We start from the raw sequence: 15,884 nt of genomic DNA on the forward strand, positions 1-15,884 counted from the left end.
TTAACCAAACCAAACCAAAAACCCCTTATTTATCACAAAGTGCCCAGAGTTGTTGAGCTTTATGGGGGGAGCTGCTGACCAAAGTTTTGGAGGTTTTTTTGGGGGGGGTGCAAAAGTTGCTTTGCTTTTTGGGGGGAATGCCCCAAAGCTGCTGCACCTTTGGGGGGGGGGGGCAGAGAACAGAAATAAATGACGAATAATACATTCGCTGGAACTGACACGCAGCACAGACATAGTCTGCCAAAGCGCCAAAAACCCCAGCACAGAACGGGTTAAAAAACAAACACTGTTACACCCAATTATAGTCTGCCAATGCGCCAGAAAAAAACAGCACAGAAAGGGTTAAAAAACCAACCTCTGGCTACCAGCAACAACAACAAAAAAAGGATCCGGGTTTTAACAGCTGAGACAAGCTGTAGGAGGAGCGGGAGAAAAAATGGGGGGAAAACAACAACAACAACAACAACAACAACAACAACAACAGCAACAGCGCGAATGGGCCGATGGGGCGTGTGCCAGCAGCGAGGGCTCTGCGTGTCACGTCTGACACGCATGTCATAGGTTCGCCATCACTGGTCTGGTTTTATATGCATCACAAGCTTACACAGGATATGATCCAGCATCAGGGCACTGCCAGATTTCTTTAGAAAGGAGAAACAATATTTGTTTGTTCAGCGCTGATAACGCATTGCACAGGAATCCCTCCCACACTAAAATTGTGAAAAGCAAAGGCGACGGTGATAAGAATAGGAATGTGATGGTAATATTTGTCACGTGTGAGAATTACAAAGAAGCCTGAAGATGGCATGTGTCCTAATACTGTATGTAGATTCCATTCTGAAGGTAGACTGTAAGCTCTGCAGAGCTTAAGAAAGGTGACTTGGTCTCAGTTATCCACCCTCTGGTAACCTGCAGTGTGCCTTGGAGATGTTGGTAATCTAGAAACTGCATTCAGTACTGATGGACTGCATGCTATTACCTATAAAATGTAAACTGCATTGCTTTCAAAATGTTGGCTTTTATGTTTAAAGCCCTTGACAGCCTAGGACCAGGATAACTGAAGAACCACTTTTCTCCATACAGCCATACCTTGGAAGTCGAACGGGAATCCGTTCCAGAAGTCCGTTCGACTTCCAAAATGTTCAGAAACCAAAGCGCGGCTTCTGATTGACCGCAGGAAACTCCTGCAGCCAATCGGAAGCCACGGAAGCTGAATCGGACGTTCAGCTTCCAAAAGAACATTTGAAACAGAAACACGTTCGGCTTTCGATCGTTCCAGAGCCGATTTCTTCGGGAGCCAGGGTGTTCGACGTCCAAGGTTTGCCTGTATATACTTCCCTTCCATTAAAATATTCTCTTCCTGCATTCCAAGGTAAAGTCAGTGGCTACCCTGAGAAGTGAGGGGCTTCTCAGTGGTAGCACCCCAGTTGTGGAATGCCCTCCCCAGTGAGGTTCATCTATAGCACCTGCTTTATTGCCCTCAGCACCAGGCAAATACATTTTTATTTTAGATGCAATGTTAATACTGCTATTTATGCTGCTGTTTTTGTTTAGCGCATTTCAACTTTGTTTCTCCCCATTCACATTTCTGTTGTTTTGACCCTTCTGTAAACTACTCTAGACATACACTATCACAAATAAGACTTTTGAGGGGAATTCAACATCATGCAAGGTGATCGATAGCACATGGAACAATATCGCCATATTCCTCCTCCTGTTCCAGAGATTTCCTCACCCCTCCGGCCAAATTCAGGGTGGGGTGTGCAGGGGCTCGTCACACAAGCAGAAGCTGACAGGACTCACTAGCTGAATCCCAGCCTTTCCTACAAAGTGCTGTAGAACTTTTCTCAACATGACTTTTCATCCGTTTGTTTCATTTTGATCCCAAACCTTCAGCCAAAGAGCTCAAGGAAAAATATAAAGTTCCCATTCAGATAAGTGTTGCAGCGAGGGGCAGTAACTGAAGAACAGCCAGAATACAAAGACAGGTTTACTGGTACATTTTTAGTATGCAATTGGTAATAGGGCACCTATATGTTTTCCCTTATATCTGCACAAGTAAAGGTACTAGAGAGACATACTACTACTTCTCATGTGAGTTGAAAACTCAGGAGGCACACCGATTATCCCTGCTCCAAAGGCCACTCAATGAAATTCAAGGTCCAGATGGCGTCTGAACCCAGGTTTCCCTAGTAGAAGCCTGACAGTCTTTGTGTGAAATCAGCCAGAGACTATTTGTAGCATATAGTTTGTACTTGTTTTGCAAATTAAAAAACAAAACAAAACTGGAGGCAGAAGGAAGAGACATTTTTTTACTCTCTATAAAAACCTCTTAGCAGCAAAGCAATAGCTGAACGTTGTTGCTTTAGAAGCAAATCAATTTGACTCACACCATATATTCTTTCTCTTTCAGTGCCAATGTTCTAACAGGAAGGCTGAAAGTCTAACAGGAAAAGCATGCAAGCAATAGGAAGAAAAATGTTTGTATGTTTCACACCAATTTACATCCTGCCTTTCCACAAAAAACAGCACTCATGGCAGAGTTTCTCCCTATAAATGGCCTAACTCAGAGAGCATTCCCCTCCTATTTGCATTGATGGCACTTGAAAGCAACTTCCTTTTAAGTGAGCTACACTGTTCAGACCCTCTTTATTTCCAAGGAAAGCAGGCAACAGCATTTATTGCCCCAACATCAGGTCTTCTCATATTTTAATTCCAAGAACTCCTCAAGAACCACTCATGCAAGCTTCCTCAAAACAGCCCCCCAAGAAGAGGTGGGGAACTGTATTTCTCTCTAAGGCCACCTACTTCAAGGGTAACCTGTCATTATGGTAGTGCATGGACCAGAATCACAAACAAGTTTTTTCCACCCTTTCCTTGCCCTGCTCTTGCCCGAGGCCTCCACTTTCTGCCCTTTCAGAAAGCTTCCCTCCGCCTCCTAGTCCTTCTGTTTCGGCTCTCCTTTAAGCCACTTCCCTTCCTCAGTTTCCCCCAGGCACACGAGATTCGGCTGAGGGCCACGTGCAACTCTTGGTCCACAGATTGCCCAACTGCTCTGAATGAAAGCTTCTCAAGTTTCCCAGGCCTAAGAGGGAAAAGCCTTGATTGCCAGTCAAAACTACTTGCAGTCCGAACAGAGAGACGTCAGCAGGGGAAGTGATGAAGGCATCACAGAGCAACACCAGTCTTAGGCAACATTAAATACGGTACTTTCATCTATGTGCCCTGCACAAATTCATTGCACTGGTGCTAGATTTTAGGACGCAGTGCAAGGAGCTGTGATCTCAACCTGGAAGACTGTTTGCGGCACCAGATACTGTACATAACACCTGTGAATACTTCTAGACTCTGAGCTTTATTTCTTTTTGACGTATCTAGCTCTCTTTAAAAAAATGAAAATATGCAGGTACCTTCTAAGCAATTTTTCAGACATGAGATTGGTGTGGCTACCTTGCATATTTTGCTCCCTTCTATTGTTAAGACAGCAACAGCATTTCACAGTGTGTATGTGTGATATTCTCAATAGGACCAGCAGAAGGGATGCAGTTGGCGCTGTGGTCTAAAACACTGAGCCTCTTGGGTCGGTGATTCAAATTCCCTTGACCATGTGAGCTCCTGTTGTTCAGTCCCAGCTCCTGCCAACCTAGCAGTTCTAAAGCACGCCAATGCAAGTAGATAAATAGGCACCACTGTGGCAGGAAGCTAAACGGTGTTTCCGTATGCTCTGGTTTCCGTCACGGTGTCCCATTGTGCCAGAAGCTACTGCTAGGTCCATCATGAGACGTCCACCAGCTTCCAACCACAGATACCAGCAGCCTTCAAGCAAAAAAAACCTTGCCTTATTATCACTCCCTAGCATCCCACTGCCAGAGGATTGCCTCCTCCAAGTGGAAGAAACCTGGGCAGTGCTGAATGTCACATCCATCACCAGGTGTGTCCTGCTGGAAATAAAAAAGGGCTTTCCCCTTGGTCTCCCTTGATATCCACTCAGTTGCCAAGTGCTTTTATGACATCACAAGAAACCCACAGCCAATGGCAACAGCTGAGGAGGCATCATCTTCATTGCTTTGAGCCTCACAATGGTGGGAGGACCTATCAGTGATTGTGTGCTTGTTTTTTCAGGACATGGGTCTAAACCACTGAGCCTCTTGGGCTTGCTGATTGGAAGGTCAGTAGTTCAAATCCCCATGACAGTGTCCCAGCTCCTGCTAACCTAGCAGTTCAAAAGCACACCAGTGCAACTAGATAAATAGGTATCGCTGCGGCAGGAACGTAAACGGTGTTTCCATGCGCTCTGGTTTCCGTCACGGTGTCCTGTTGCGCCAAAAGCGGTTTAGTCATGACCCGGAAAGCTGTCTGTGGACAAATGCCGGCTCCCTCAGCCTGAAAGCGAGATGAGCACCGCAACCCCATAGTCACCCTTGACTGGACTTAACCGTCCAGGGGTTGTTTACCTTTTTTACGTAGGACTAGCAGGACACTGCTGACTTCCCACAGTAAGCATAAAGTTGTTGGGGTAGTTGTCTCTGCAATTTTGTGTCATGCACGTCCCTTCCATGGCAGAAATTTTGTGACTGGTGCCTCCAGAACTCTTATCGAAATTCAAAATGTGCCCACTCGTCCAAAAAGGAAGGCAACCCCTGATGTTTGGCCTCAGAGCAATGCCTGCTAGAATCAAGTTATTAAAACCAATGTTTGATATCCTGATTCCCAGCATGGAATCTACCTACAAGTAAATGGTGGGGGGAATCACAGCTATGTTACTGGAAAGCAGAACCAGTAAAATCAAATGGGATTTTGCTTCCAGATAAACCCATTGGGTTGAGTTCCTTACTCCTGGCTTGGAAAAATATCTCAGGAGGCCAGTGTTAATTTAGACAGTACTGTTTTTGTTTTGTTTTTAAATCTCATTGCTTTCTAAGGAGAAGCTAAATAAAATGCAATCCAGATCTTAGCTGCTTCCTTGCCTGCACTTATGGAAGCTAACGTGACCAGATGACAATGGGAGTAGTATTTTACAAGCCATTTTCATAATCAAAGCCAGCATGTACTATTGGATCTTGCTTTGGCATGCTGTGCTTTACAAGCCCATCTGGTCCTGTTTAAACCAAATGATAGAATAATCCGCCAACGTTTGGGGATTCTTTCAAAGGGGAATCACTACTTTCACAACGCTTCTTGGGAGCATTATTTGATATAGACTGAAGCAAACACAGGCATCGTGGGAAGAACAATGGCTACTCTGTCTACATAATAAAATACCCAGTGAGCAAGCTGTCTGGCCCATTTAGACTGCTGAAAATATTATTCCCCCCCCCCCCCGGGTGGAAGAATTAAATTTACATTTTTCTCCCTGACTTACAGGACGCTTAGAAAATCCAACAAGTGAAAAATACTTAGGGCCACCACTGCTAGTAACTGTCACGGTTTATTGGTGTTTCTACCATCATGGTCACATCAATCACAGAAAAAATATATATACACACTAATCCAATATTAATGAACAGAATCAACTCAAGTACATCTTTACATTAAAATGTAGGCAGCCAATGCAAATTTTACAGGATACATAGCTTGTTTTATCTGTTGTTTGATTCCCCCCCAAAAAATATTTGTATATTTTTGTTGTTTTCACGAACTATATAGGCCAAAAATAAGTCAGAGAGACTTAAGGGGCTATCCCTTAGCTCACACTGGAATCCCCTATGACTCACTCAGCCAGCTTGCAGGTAAGGGCAGTTTATCCTATTTTTAGCATAAGGTGGGGGATTAAAAATCAAAGCTCACCTTCAGAGCTGGATCTGAACCTAGGACACTTAACTCATCCTCCAACTCTACTGCAGACTCAGTGTATGAATTTGGGTGTTTGCTTCTAACACGGAATTAATCTCTATACTGGGGGTAAAAATCCACACTATTCTCTGTGCAGGTGAACGTTACACAGAAGTGCCTATATTGCTGTTGATGAACATGCCACCAGCACCCTAGCTTCCCTACAAAGCCACATGTAGCAACTTAAACATTCTTCTAAAATGATGCACATCATGGGTGGGTAGGCAAACTAAGGGCCAGGGGCCGGATCCGGCCCAACTGCCTCCTCAATCCGGCCCGCCAACGGTCCGGGAATTGGCGTGTTTTTACAAGAGTAGAATGTGTGCTTTTATTTAAAATGCATCTCGTGAGTTATTTGTGTGGCATAGGAATTCGTTCTTCATTTTTCAAAATATAGTCCAGCCCCCCAAAAGGTTTGAGGGACAGAGGACTGGCCCAGTGCTGAAAAAGTTTGCTGACCCCCGATGTACATGTTCAATATTTTCCTGAAGAGATTAATCCTGTCTTTGCATCCCATTTGTTAAAGAAAAAAAGTATTGCAATGGGAAAGGTAACAAGGTGTTACGTTCGTTTTCTCTAACAAGGTGCTCCCATATATATAAATTATCACCCTAGCACAAGTGCTATAACTCAAATTCTAAAGACTTTCAAAGGGATTATAAAATGTCTGCATCTCCAAAGGATTAGGTCACATGCTGAAGCCTGCAGTTTTCAACTATATTCATGGCTTTCAGGCAGAAAGATGGAACAGCTGCATGAGGCATTCATCACGAGAGACAGGGATTCATTTAAAATTACTTGGGGGCAGGGTGTTGGGGTGAAAATCAACTTCTCTCTATTCATGAAAGCCATGAGCTATCGAGTCGACTGCATGCCCACAGGCATTACCAACCCTCAGGATACCAGCCTCTTAAATCAAAACAATTCATCCCTCTGGACAGGTAATATTGTGTGACTAAGCAATACAATAAAGGACAGAGACATTTGCTTTCACAAGAGAAGCAGACAGGAAAATGACTTATTTCCTGTTAGTCCCCCTTACTCATATCCCCCTTGTAATGCTACTGTTGCAAGGCACCTGAGCAAAAAACAAAACACACATTCTGAACTAAGGGGTGTACCTTGCTCACCTTCTGCACAGATGCTTCATAATTCACAAATGCATTGCTTCCACGTTTTGCCCTATTTTACCCCTCCACCCAAGATTTATTTCGTAGCTGAGGTTAGAGTACAGTATGTGCATATTAAACAAAGGGACATGGGTGGTACTGTGGTCTAAACCACTGAGCCCCCTGAGTTTGCCGATCAGAAGGTCAGCGGTTCGAATCCCCATGATGGAATGAGCTCCCGTTGCTCTGTCCCAGCTCCTGCCAACCTAGCAGTTCAAAAGCACTCCAGTGCAAGTAGATAAAGAGGTACCACTGCAGCGGGGAAGTAAACGGCATTTCCATGCGCTCTGGCTTCCATCAAGGTGTCCTGTTGCACCAAAAGCGGTTTAGTCATGCTGGCCACATGGCCCGGAAAGCTGTCTATGGACAAATGCCGGCTCCCTCAGCCTGAAAAGTGAGATAAGCACCGCAACCCCATAGTCACCTTTGACTGGAATTAACCGCCCAGAGGTGGTGGTTGTTGTTGTTGTTAAACAAGTTAATACGCAGAGGCAGAAGTAGGATCACAACCACTGGACCCCAACCTTTCCACATTTGCAGCAGGCATAAAATCAATTATAGGAGTGTGTGCTCTCAGTACGCCTGAGCATGCAGATTCCAAAGCATGCAGAAGAACCTCTGCACATATAGCTATATGTCCACAGAGCCCTCTCACACCTTCTACTGAACAAGCGGTTGTCAGGACCAGCAGGCAAAAACTTACTCCCCTGCCCGCAAGCTTTCAATACATGTGGGAAGTGAACAGGGTTTGCATCGCCTACAGCCTAATGATCACACGAATATTAGTGAGCCACAGTTGAGCCCGAATACCTTGACCTAATCAAATATAGTCTCATCGAAGAGCTAAGTATTCCAGTTTTTAACTGGCATACAATTCTGCACAAGGGCTGGGGAGTCCATGTGTCACAAACGGCGGCTCTTCTTTTTTGGTCATTTGCACTGACAGCAAATGTCACATAGCCAAAGAAGAGCCCAAATGTCTTAACTGAATTATAGTCAGCTTGGATTGATTTAAAATCAAGCTGAGGGCTGCTAGGGCTTCGTAAGGAAATCTGCAAGAGATGGGGAAGTCACACACACACACACAAATGCCATTGATCAAGACAGAATTTAAGTTAATGAATGTTTCTTCATCACGGCATTTCCGAATAAAGTTCTGCCTGCCACGCAGCTGTTAAACGCACAGAGCTTTATTTTTTTTAAAGACACCACACTTAGATCATAGTAAGTCACAGTGTTTCCAGAAACAAAATTATGCAGAACGGCGGGTTATATTTCTGAAAATGGTTTTCGTTAGAATACTCTATTCCCCTCATCCCCAAAAGGATGACGTTTTATTTTTATATGTCGTTCTACCTGTAGTCAGTTTCATCGCTGCACAGGCTTAGCCCCGCTGCTAGAGATACAGTTCAACCATCCACATATAAACTAAGGTGTACTAAAATTAACACGCTTAAAAATAGAAAGGCTCACACTGGTTACTCAGTATTTATCTGCAAGCTCTGCATGAGCTGCCACATAAACCAATAGAAACACTTCCCCCAGACCCACATGATAGAAGAGAAGAAGAAGAGTTTGGATTTGATATCCCGCTTTATCACTACCCAAAGGAGTCTCAAAGCGGCTAACATTCTCCTTTCCCTTCCTCCCCCACAGCAAACACTCTGTGAGGTGAGTGGGGCTGAGAGACTTCAGAGAAGTGTGACTAGCCCAAGGTCACCCAGCAGCTGCATGTGGAGGAGCAGAGACACGAACCCGGTTCCCCAGATTACGAGTCTACTGCTCTTAACCACTACACCACACTGGCTCTTGCTACTCAAAGCATGCTACACAGGCTGGAGGGGGGACGGACGGATTGACAGTCATTAATAATAATAATTGCCTAATACAGGGATAGAACCTAAAAACCTTTCACATGTTCCTATAAACCTTTCTCCATTAAAAAACAACAACCCACTTATGTCCTGATACATGGGGAAAAGTGATTTATGATTAAGATTTCATTCATAACATCTTTTTTCCGTTTTGGATTAAAGACATCATCTGACGATTTATTTATTTTTTCAATGCCACTGCATTTTGGGGAGAAGTCCTATTTTCAAGTTCTGCCAGCTGAAGGAGCTCTTAAGTCCTACAGCAGGGGTGGGGAAACCTCTGGCTTGAAAAACAAGCATGGCCCTCCAGGAATCCCAATTTTGTGTGTGAGGCTGCTGGTTGCTTCTATGTTTCAACAAAGCGAGCTCCTGCCCCACAACTGATGGTTGGGTGGGAGCACATGTTCAAATGCCCCTGCACATCTCCTTCAACTCCCTACTTCTCCTTTACACCTCCATGCTTGGAAGGACAGAATCACAGAGTTGGCAGGGACCCCCAAGGGTCATCAAGTCCAGCCCCCCCGCAATGCAGGAAGGAGAAACATTGGGGGGGAGGCTTTTGAAGGTGTACCTTCTCAATACTTTCAAAATCCCCCCCCCATGTCTCTTCTTAAACCCAACACACACACACCCTACAGAAAGCCCTGCTGTTCCAGGATGTTTGCCTGGAACCAGGGAACGCCTGCTTTTAAAAAAAGCTGGAAGAGTTCCCCTGGACTAGGGCTCCTCCTGTGGCTTCTGTCCACCTGACACCAAGAGTTGGGTGTCAGACTGGAACAAAGTGAAAAAGAAATGCAGGAGTGCCAGCTTGGCCCCGAGACCGTGGCTGCCCAGGGTGCCATGCAGCATGCCCGGCCCTGGAACTGAAATGTGTGGGTGCTGAGCCCCTTCCTGGGAAATTTTGTGGGTGCTCAAGCAAGAGAACAGCATATCCAACTGCTGCCTGTATTGTGAGTTCAAGTTCCAGGGGCATCCTGCTTTTGTCCCTGTCGAAACATCTTTTTCCAGGCATCTGAGAGGGGCATGTTCTTCCCTCGCCCCTGAAGGGACTCAAACTCTTGTCCTGCTTGCCAAGCCCACACCCTGTGCAGTGAGCCACTGGAGGCTACTGCGGCTGCCCTTGTTGTCTGGCCTGGCCCCGTCTGCTCCTTGGCTGCTCAGAAACAGTGTCTTTCCCTCCCTGGGTTAGATCTTGAACCCATTGCAAAAGGAGCATGTGTCCAGTGTATGTTGTGTGTGCTGGGTTCCTAACACAACAGTTGTGCGTGAGAAAGGAGATTCAAACTCTGGCCTGTCATGATGCCTGGAGACCGTCTATGCCACCGGGGCCCTTGAAGCAGAGACGCTCTGCCAATGTTACATGTGCTGTGATGCAAGGAGCATGTCCCAATTGATACAAATCATTCGCTGCCTCTACATGTGGGCCGTGTGTGAATTGTAATGGTTCTTCCAGGAATGTTGGAGGCATATCTATTGTATTTCTGCTTTTGTATTTTCTTCTCGGATGTTTCCCCGCTCCAGTCCAGGGATAGGATTCAGCGGCCATTCTGCCAGTGTAGCAATGGCTTATCTATGGTAAGGTAAGGGACCCCTGGACAGTTAAGTCCAGTCGAAGGCGACAGTTGTGGTGCTCATTTTGCGTCTCAGGCCAAGGGAGCTGGCGATTGTACACAAGACAGCTTTCCGCGTCATGTGGCCAGCAGGACTAAACCGCTTCTGGCACAATGGAATACTGTGACAGAAACCAGAGCGCACAGAAACGCCATTTACCTTCCCGCTGCAGCGATACCTATTTATCTACCTGCACTGGCGCGCTTTTGAACTGCTAGGTTGGCAGGAGCTGGGACAGAGCAACAGGAGATCACCTCGTTGGAGGGATTTGAACCGCCAACCTTCTGATCGGCAAGCCCAAGAGGCTCAGCGGTTTAGACCACAGCGCCACCCGCGTCCCTGTGCTTATCTATAGACCCAGCATAATGCAAGTACAGGGTTGCTCAGTTCAAACCCTCCCTCTAGTCACAGTTTGTGGTTTACACTGACACAGATTCTTCAGTGCTTTACTGAATAAAAAGGAGGATAAGATCACTGACGAATGAAGGATAAAAACACTAGGAAGGAAACACCTTCTTTTTAAAAATGTATGCAGACCAAGTAACAAACACATCTTAACCTGGTTCTGAAGAATCTTTGTAATTGAAAATGCAATCCATGTAAACTCAGCTGTTTAGAGGGCAAACAAAATAAAAAAAGGAATGGAGGATTTTTGATTATTATATTAAGATATCCAAAATCCAAATGGCAGAACATAATTGAACCCAAATTGAAGTTAAAGGAAAGATAATAATGTAAATAGAATAAGAATTGTGCAATATGGTAAGGTTAATGTTTGTAAATTACAGAAAGGAAAATTGGAAGTCAATATAGAGAAGATGTAAATGATTGTTTAATTAATGATTGTTTTTTGTCTTGTTTTTTGTTTTTTTTGTTTTTTCTACTTTTCTACTATAAATGATTCTTTTGTATGTAGAACTTTTTTTTCCTGTAAACATGTTGTGTGCTAACGTTTTTAAAGAAAGAAACCAATAAAAAATCTATTTAAATAATAATAAACTCAGCTGTTTTGTAAGACTTTTTTTTTGGCCGTATCAATTTAGTAGGCACATTTTTCCATGCTTGAGCAGATCGTGAAAACCTATGCATGTTTATTTATAAGTAAGCCCCACTGTGTTCAATGAGGCTCCTCCCAGGTAGGTGTGTATGGGATTACAAGTTTGTTAAAACTAATGCTTTTTTTGTTTGCTTATTGTAGTTCAAGAGAGCAAAGAAAGTCACACCAGGACTCTTAAATGTGCTGGAATGCACTGAACCTTGTATCCTTGATTTGCATATGGCTGCCTGCTTCCAAAGCCTCATTTGGTTCTTCAGAAAAAGGAACAGATTCTTGCAATCGCTCTGCTCAAGCAGGAATTCACAAATAACCAATGCCTTCAGTTTCTCGTACAGTAAGAAACTGCAGAGTCTCACACTATTGTTTACACAGTCTGAAGCAAAAAAACCCAACGCCTTCCGTGGTTCTAGGCAACGGTGAGAGATTTGCTGTCAAGTGGAAAGTCCTTTGAGAGAAGAATGACAGCATTCTAAAGCCGGCCGCATTTTTAAATCCCATGCAGCCTAAACTGGATTTGAGATCAATATTACTTTCTTTAAAACAAAACAATGGCAACACTGGGAAAGGAAGGTGAAAACACACAGTGAATCCGTAAGGGCGACAGCACTTTGCTTCCACTTTTCATATATTATGATGCAAGATCTGGCGAGCCATCAATAATTTTAAAAGTAAATACAGTAACTGTACGCTCATTGGGTCTCGCCAATCCAAAGTACATTTTTACCTGGTAGCAGGCCTCGTGGAGTTCAAGGGGCATTTCTTACAAGTGACCATATCTAGGATCACAGGCCGATGGCATAATCCTATGCGCTCTCTTTTTTTAACTCGGAATTAAGTCTCATCGAGTTCAGCGCAGAAGTGTACCTAAGATTGCAGGCTACATCTGACATAGGGAAGTAACCATAAAACTACTCACCGTGAAGATCAGAGGGTGGTTTATTATGGGACTCACTGTATTCCTGTAGGGAAGGGAATAGAGAGTTTAATTGGTCTTCATTCTGTCAGTTTGTCGTCGTCCCCCCTCTCAGGATCTGTATCACAATTACACTCTTTCTGGCTGAAAATGATTCCTTGGGACTCCCACTGGAAGTAGTCAATGTCAGTTGCTAATCATTGGCAGGGGAGGTGAGTGATGGGAAGTACTTTCACCTTTTCCCTTGGGGAAGGATCCTGGCTCCATGACATGGAACTACGTGTCTAGAATTCAAATGAATCCTTAACATTGTATTCACCTCCAGGAAGGGAAATCAACACTGCAACAAGCAAAGAGAGAGAAACCCACTGGGCATTCGCAAGACTGCTCACCATTTTAAGCTAGTTATCAAGGATTGCCAGAAATCCATGCTAATATATGAAAGTTCATACTCGATTACAGAGGGAGAAAGAAATGTGATGCAACAAAACTGCGGCTCTGTTCCCCACCTGGTGAATATATTGCCATGTATTCAGGATTTGTGCAAGAGTCTGCACCATGGAGGACATGCAAACAATATTAAAATACAGGAAAAAGTTTAATGCACACGCACACAGAATTTAATAAATATACAGAACAAAAAATAGTTTGCAAGTACTTGTAAAGCAGCACAGAAAATGCATTTCAAATTGTTAAGGCCCAGTACCAATTTTTAGATGTGACCTATACAGTATGCAGAACTGAATATTTCAGATGAGAAGGAGCAGAGTTGGATTTCTGGACAATTAGTTAATTAGAGCACCTGGCAAGTTAGATTCTAAACAGCAAACACCCTTCAATTAATACAGTATTTGTGAACTGATGTCCAGTTAGGGCAAATTGCTGCATACTGCAAACAATGCACTTTAAGGAGAAGAGAAATGATGTGGGAACTCCAACAGGAACTTATAACATCAGTATCAGTGTTACGTAACAGCATCATTGTTCTGGCTACAATGAGTCTAATTTCTCCCAAAATCTTCCTCTGCTGATTTTGATTTCTGATATATCTGTTCAATTACTTGTGAAGCTGATCTGACGTGCTGAAAATAATTTGCTTAATTCTTGGAAATACTTTAGAGCACCCATGAGTTTTGAATTGCTTATGAAAATACATGCAAATTATTTTTTCCATAACTAAATGATGAGGAAATTGAAAAGCAACCCGATTTTACTTAGTAATTCCAGGTATATGAATTGCAAAGAACCGCCATAATCAGAAAAAAAACAGGGATTGAGTAGAAAAAGATGCTTTGCTCCTCCACACAACAGCACTGCTCTTAAACTGTCCCATGAGAAACCATATCTAAACATTTCCTCCTATTATCCTGTTAAAGTAGGAAAAATAAAGGCAAAATCTGGATGATACGGACACTTGTTTAACTGGCAAACATCCATTAATAGTAAAATGTGCAGAACAAGGAAACGCCTCATAAAAAACAATCAATGACCACAAATGAGAACTGGAAGACACAAACTAATGTGAGAAAATATACTTCCACTATGGCATGGCTGGGCTTGTGACAAGACATATGACTGGGTCAAATCTGTGCAAGCAACTAGAAACAATTTCTCCTAAATTTGACAACAGACTAGAAAGGGCTGTCATTGTATGGTGGTACCTTGGTTCTCAAACTTAATCCGTTCCAGAAGTCCATTCCAAAACCAAAGTGTTCCAAAACCAAGGCACACTTTCCCATGGAAAGTAATGCAAAATGGATTAATCTGTACCAGACTTTTGAAAATAACCCCTAAAACAGCAATTTAACATGAATTTTACTATCGAGACCATTGATCCATAAAATGAAAGCAATAATCAATGCACTGTACTATAAAATATATAAGAGATTTTTTTTAAAAAATCTTATTTGCACAGATGATAGTCATTGTTTGGATGGGGGGGGGGGGGGGCTTTTATCCATTTCCGCAGTCACACAATCAATCAAACAGTAGGCCAAAACATCTAGAGGGCCACAGGTTGGGGATGCCTGGCCTAGAATGTAAGACTAGCACCAAGACAAAAGGTTCAAGGTGTCATTCAACCACAAAGCTGATCAGGGACAATCATTCTCTCTGCCTAATTGATCTCAGAGCTGTTGGGAGGATAACAGGGGAATGAGTTAAATATGGTACCCAGAGTTTCTTGGGGATAATAAAAATGAATACAAACAATTCATTATTGCTGTTGCTGCTTATCATCATTATTATCATTGTTATTAGTTAGTGACACAGTCTTATTCTAATACAGTGGTGCCTCGACTTACAAATTTAATCCGTTCCGAAGGCACCTTCGTAGATCGAAAAATTCGTAAGTCGAAAAACGCCATTGGAAACACAATTTCCCATAGGAATGCATTGGAAACGGAAAAATTCGTAAGTTGAAGCAACCCCATCTAAAAATTCGTAAGTTGAAAAATCCCTATCTAAAACCGCCATGGTTTGCTTGGGATGTGGAGACATTCATAAGCTCATGGCCATTAGCCCCATTCGTAAGTCGAAAAATTCGGTTGTCGAGTCGTTCCTAAGTCGAGGTACCACTGTAATACCTTTCTAATCTGTTTTTAAGTAATTAGCTGATGTACCAAACCTGTCCGCGATTATTTCCTTTGCTCTTCCCATGATGTTCATGCTTTGAGAATATTTCTCTCGGCAACGGACCCAATCTTTTTAGGCTGGTCAAATGCTGCGCGGAGCATTTAGACCATAAACACAGAGATACCTCAGAGGTGCTGTGGGTTTGGTTCCAGACCACCGCAATAAAGCTAATATCACAATAAAGCGAGTCGCACAAGTTTGTGGGTTTCCCAGCGCATATGAAAGTTATGTTTTCACTATGCTGTAGTCCAGTGGTTTGCAACCGGTGGGCCGTGGTACCCTGAGATGCCTTGAATGATGGCCAGGGGTGCCGCGGGCAACACTGGCCTCTGTCCCTCTTACGGGACCGCCTCTCCCGGTATGACCCACAGAGGACATTACGGTCCACAAATCATAACATATTGGAGATCCCGAGTCACAAGGTGGCTAGGCTGGCCTCGACCAGGACCAGGGCCTTCTCAGTACTGGCCCCGACCTGGTGGAACGCCCTGTCCCAGGAGACTAGGGCCCTGCGGGATTTGTCATCTTTTCGTAGGGCCTGCAAGACAGAGCTGTTCCGTTTGGCCTTCGGACTGACGCAGTCTGACCCCACGGTTACCCTCCCCTAAGGTTTTATTTTATAATGGTTTTATCTTATTCGTAGATTTTTTATTTTTTATTTGAATTTTAACATTGTATTAATCTGTGTTTTAACTGAATTGTTTCTTTTATATTTGTGTTGATATTATTTGTTGTTAGCCGCCCTGAGCCCGGTCTTGACTGGGAAGGGCGGGGTATAAATAAAAATTATTATT

At 43.6% G+C, this 15,884-nt stretch overlaps 1 protein-coding gene across 9 annotated transcripts in view; it reads right to left on the bottom strand.

Moving 5' to 3' along the window:
- The window catches only part of SEMA4D (semaphorin 4D), a 147,114-nt gene that overhangs the window by 117,447 nt on the left and 13,783 nt on the right, over positions 1-15,884 (bottom strand). For 7 of the 9 annotated variants that reach the window (XM_035099543.3, XM_088652913.1, XM_035099536.3 and 4 more), the window contains one exon: positions 12,460-12,502. The exons of the other annotated variants lie outside the window; for them this stretch is intronic. The gene's annotated coding sequence lies outside the window, so the exon portion shown is untranslated. The remainder of the gene's footprint in view (positions 1-12,459; positions 12,503-15,884) is intronic. 9 annotated transcript variants of the gene reach the window in all.

This window comes from Zootoca vivipara, chromosome 10, assembly GCF_965207765.1.
Source record: "Zootoca vivipara chromosome 10, rZooViv2.hap1.1, whole genome shotgun sequence".
Lineage (NCBI taxonomy): Eukaryota > Metazoa > Chordata > Lepidosauria > Squamata > Lacertidae > Zootoca > Zootoca vivipara.